At 33.3% G+C, this 5,397-nt stretch overlaps 1 long non-coding RNA gene across 1 annotated transcript; it reads right to left on the reverse strand.

Moving 5' to 3' along the window:
• Positions 1-2,346: 2,346 nt before the first annotated feature.
• On the reverse strand, positions 2,347-3,513 carry LOC139892121 (uncharacterized). The gene is made up of 3 exons (XR_011773977.1): positions 3,364-3,513; positions 3,141-3,212; positions 2,347-2,594 (listed from the first exon to the last, which is right to left on the reverse strand). It is a non-coding gene; the product is annotated as an uncharacterized lncRNA (long non-coding RNA).
• Between the last annotated feature and the right edge of the window lie 1,884 nt (positions 3,514-5,397).

Here is a 5,397-nt window from a genome sequence, read left to right on the forward strand (position 1 = left end):
GTTTTTATTATGAAAAACAATGATCGGATATATATCGTAGTTATTTATGTCAATGTTCCTAACATCATATGAACAAATAAAGAGATCTATGAAATGATTCAACTTCTAAAGAATTATTTTGAAATGAAAGATCTTGAAAAAATCAAGTATTACCTTGGATTGCAAATTGAGCATATGCCTAATGGTTAACTTGTACATCAAACAACTTATACCGAAAAGATTTTAAAATATTTTTTTAAATACAAACTCATTGTTGTTAGATCACTCAATATTGACACTGATCTATTTCATCCCTGCGAAGATCATGAAAATCTTAACAGATCGGAAGTTCCATATTTTAGTGTAATTGAGGTTCTTATGTATCTTATAAATTGTACAAAGACCTGACATTTCTCTTGCAGTTAATTTGTTGGCAAGATTCAGCTCAACTTTTACCAAAATGATAATGGAACGGGATCAAACACATATTTTGATACCCTTGAGGAACTGCCGATTTAAAGTTATTTTATTCTAACGCTTCAAAACAAGATTTGGTTGATTATGTATATGCAGGTCATTCATCAAATCCTCATAAAGGTAAATCTCAAACTCGATATGTATTCCTAAATGGAGGTACCACAAAATCATGGCGTTCTAAAAAACAAACACTTGTTGCAACATCATCAAATTATGCCGAAGTGATTGCATTACATGAAGCCATTCGGGAATGTTTTTGGTTAAGATCAATGACACAACTCATTATTGATTCTTGTGGACTAGAACGCGATAAAAGTTCAACAACTATCTATGAAGATAATGCAGCTTGCATAACACAGATGAAAGAAGGATATATCAAAAGTGACTGAACAAAACACATACCTCCTAGATTCTTCTCATATACTCAAGGTCTTATAAAAGACAACCAGATTAAAATGAGATACGTTCAATCAACAACTATGCAGATCTTTATACCAAAACACTGTCAACTACTGTTTTTCAGAAAACATGTTCACAATATTGGCATGAGGCAAGATCAAAAGATGTGACGACTCTGCGATATCTACTTGAGGGGGAGTCAACTCTATGCTACACTCTTTTTCCCTTGGCTAAAGTTTTTATCCCACTGAGTTTTTCTTTAGCAAGGTTTTTAACGAGGCAGTAACTTGTAGTTGATCTCTAGTGAAACAAAATTGTCGTCCAAGGGGGAGTGTTATAAGTCAAGTGTCATGGTGTAGTGGCCGACACTTTTGATAAAGTAAAATTTGGTGAATCAATATATTTGGTGGATCACGGATATTACTGTTCCACCTAACTGCACAGTAAATTATTGTACTATAAGTATGTTATCGATTGTAATCAGTAGACACATCATTCTTGAATAAGAATTTAATCTCTTCCATCTTCCCTCATATTAGTAAGACATATGCCATATACAATATTAAATTATAACATGACCAATATTAGTAAACAAACACGTGTGATGGCTAAATTTAATTTTATTTTCTAACAAACTTTACCTAGGGTCGGGCATGAGACCGTGCGGGGTGGGCGGCCGCACCGGGCAACAACATATAAGAGGTAACAATTTATAAGTCCAATTTCAGACTCATTTTGATCCATAGTTTTAGCTCACATATACCCTTTATACAAATTTGGGAAAAAAAGCCCATAATAAATAAATGGATTTAAAAAAATAATAATAAATGGATTTAAAGCAACTAAGGTTGAGCATCTAAAAACAATTGATTCTTGATTCTACCTTTTGGGCATCTAAACGCCTTTAAACTCGTGGATTTCCTAAACCTCTATCAAAGTAATCACTAGATTTTTTCTTTTGTTGCGGCCATTTTTATCTGCTCATCTTCATTCTTCAAGAATCAAGACACAAATACACAATAAAAACTCAAGATTAAAGAACAAATAAAGACAATTGTAATTTCATTTTTTTTTTTTGTGTCTGCCATTAACAGAGGCATAGAGTTGGGTATGTGGCTGTGAGCCTCTGAAGAAAAAAAAACTATATTGTGTTTATTGAAAAAAATTGGCGTATAGATGGGTCGTCTAGCTTAACTAGGTTAAAAGAATTGTGTTGTGCTATTTAAATTTTTGATAGGGGCATATAATTGACCATCTCGCACCGGACATCCAAATTCTCAGGCTCGGCCCTCTGTAAGCATAACAAAATCCACATAGTGCAAATCCAATTCCAAATCCAATGTGTAGCAGCAGCATCAATTATAACAGTTGTAATCAGCAGCAGAAACAAATTTGTAATCCTTATACTGTATTTAACTTCAGTCAACATATATACAACTAATAAGAAGTTCTGTATATGTCATTAAGTAACTAACAAATTTGTCACTCACTCTACATTTTTATTTTTTAGCTATACTATAACTAAATGAGTCAAATTGCAGTGTTCAAATTATAACTAATAAATTCAACTAATTGACTAGTTTGAGCCAACGTTATAGGAATTATAAACAACCTAAATCGACACATTATCGTCACCTGTCCTTGCAAGCAAACACAACTAATTAACCAAAATAGAAAACAAACCTTTTCCATCCAAATGTATCATCTTCATCATCAATAGATCCAAACACTCTTATTGCCTACAATCAAATAACAAATTGAAAACCTAAAGTTTAAGCAATTAGAATTGAATTCAAAAGCACTACTTGCTTTAAGTTTTAATAGTTAGTTCAACTGTTCAAGCATGTGATTTTCGTAGGGTTACCATCAAGGAAATTGCCTTTCATATCATGATCCTAGAGTTTGATATATGCTTTGTTATATGAGATATCTATGGGAAAATTACTTTTCTAAATAAAAGCTATATTATTTACAATTTAAATAGATTTTTTCTCTTGAGCATTTCATCAAACCCTTCTTCTAGGCTTCCTTTAAAACCGTACATGTATAAAATATGTATGCATAATATATCTCACATTGATAGCATCTTTTATATTTGACGATTCATGAATAAACCTAAAGGACATCCAATTAACTTTAAGTTGAAAAACTGCCACCACAATCAAAAGAACAAATATATTTTTAGTCGAAACACTTTATCAGTGCATGAGGCTCCATTAAAGTAGTATAAGCTAACCATCGAGTACCAAATACAGTTGTTTTTTAGGGTCAATCAGAAAACGTACCATGTAAATCGTCTAATAGACATTTCATCAAACACTTTATATGCACTTGCATTATCATCATCTAGCAACCACCTGAAAGTAACAACTGCATCAAATAACATTCATTTATACAAAAGTGTATAATGATCATAAAAAAAAGCAAATTTATAGAATTTGAATAACAACAAATAAGTTATTGCGATCATGAAACAAAAATATTAGCAAGTTAAAGATTAACAAATACCTCATCTGAAGGATATACAGATTTGTATTCACAACTTTAAACTTAATAGCTTTGTATCAACAGCTTGAGATCTCTAGCATATACATGAAAACCAATAAAATTCGGGATTCGTATTTGTGCTCTATACATATGTACAGATAGCTTTTCGTATATATGTATAATCTATTTGATAAAACATTCAAACATGTGTTAGTCTCTATTGAAATATGTTTTTAGTCTCAACTAGAAAAAATTGAAACGCGTTGATTCGGTATTTGGATACATGTTAGTTGGTACCTAATAGATCTAACTAGTTGTGGAGCCCTCGCTTCGCGCCGGGGTTCCGTTTTGAATGCAAGTTTAAAAAAAAGTCATGATATATTTTGTAAAAAAGAATTTTTTTCGACATCTAACATTGAAGGGTTGTTCCTTTTGTGAAAGTTGCTTCTTTTAGCGTTTATTTTTTTTTAAAAGTTAGTTGATCTATTTTGTAAAAAAGAATGTTTACGACATCTTTTGGTAGCATTGAAGGGTTGTTCCTTTTATGAAAATTGACTCTTTTATCATTGAGGAAGTAAAGAAGGAAAAAAAAATTAGTTGATTTTTTTGTAAAAAAAGAATTTTTTTGTGTGTAGTGTAGATGTGGTGCGGGAAGTTAGCGAAGGAGAAAGAATGTAAATAAGTAGAAGAACTTGGAAAAGATTAGAAGGAAGGAGGGAGAGGTGAGGTCCCCATTTGGTGGAAAAAAAAAGTAAAAGTGAAATGACGATAATACCCTTAGGTACTATTGATGAATAGTGCAATAGTTTTTTGGGGAAAAAAAAGTAAAAGTGAAATGACGATAATACCCTTAGGTACTGTTGGTGAATAGTGTAATAGTTTTTTGTCTTTTAGGTATATGATAAATGGGCTGCGCATTTTTATCGTTTTTTAAGAAGCTAATATTAACCTAAAACCGAGTGGGGAAATTGGGCCAGTTGACCTCGGATCTTTTTCTTTATAAGCTCATAACTTAGGATGTGCTCTACCCATCCACATAACATAGTTAGTCCGGGTTCTTTATTGTATGTGTATAATGTGTATATATGTATGTATGTATGTATGTATGTATGTATGTATGTATGTATGTACGTACGTACGTACGTACGTACGTACGTACGTATGTGTATGTATGTATGTATGTATGTATGTATGTATAAAAGGTAATACAAAATGGTTAGCATTTTAAAAAAACGCCCGTTTCAAAATGGAAAGACGAGGTGATTCTTAAAGACAAATATTAACGTCTTTATCATCTTGAGGTAAATAAAGATTGTAAGCTTTCGGATCGATTAATGAATGGTGTGTGGAGATGGGAGTGGTCACGCGACCTGGATGTAGAAAACGGGTATGAAAACAGATAATCGTGAAACACTTTCCTAATTAAGTATTTCGCCCCTCACAAGCCTCGGGTTAACACAAAATCCTAATTGGGATAAGACAAGGACGATTTTGTTTTCAGGCAAGAAGAAATCAAAATCACGAATTAGAGAGTTTGTGCGTTTTTTGTGTTGTTGTTATGAATGCAGAATGCCAAAAGGTTTTTAGAAAAACTATTGTAACCTTTCATTTAAGGGGAAAATCTGTTATACGAAATGGTATAACACTTGGTTGGTATTCTGTCCGGCCAGGGGCGCTGACCCTTAGACCCCGTAAGGGGGCGCAGCCCCCTTGACCCCCCGCAATTTGCGCGACAATTAGTAGCCAACTCTTAGAGGCGTGCACTCCACACTCTCCGAACCCGTTGTTAAATATAACTAACTAACTCTTGCATTCAAGTAAATCCCAATTCACTAAAATGTATGTTGGATGACACTAAAATCATCAACATTGGATGGCACTCGTACTGCTTCATATCTTTGTAACTTAGTTGTAGACCTTGATATCGTTCGGCAATATGATGCGAAGGACTCATGGTCTTGGGCTCTCTCCAATGACGGAGGGTTCCAAGTATCAAACACAAGACGTTGTATCGATAATCATGCACTTAATGGAGATACCATTAGCACGGTGTGG

This window comes from Rutidosis leptorrhynchoides, chromosome 2 (genome assembly GCF_046630445.1).
Source record: "Rutidosis leptorrhynchoides isolate AG116_Rl617_1_P2 chromosome 2, CSIRO_AGI_Rlap_v1, whole genome shotgun sequence".
Lineage (NCBI taxonomy): Eukaryota > Viridiplantae > Streptophyta > Magnoliopsida > Asterales > Asteraceae > Rutidosis > Rutidosis leptorrhynchoides.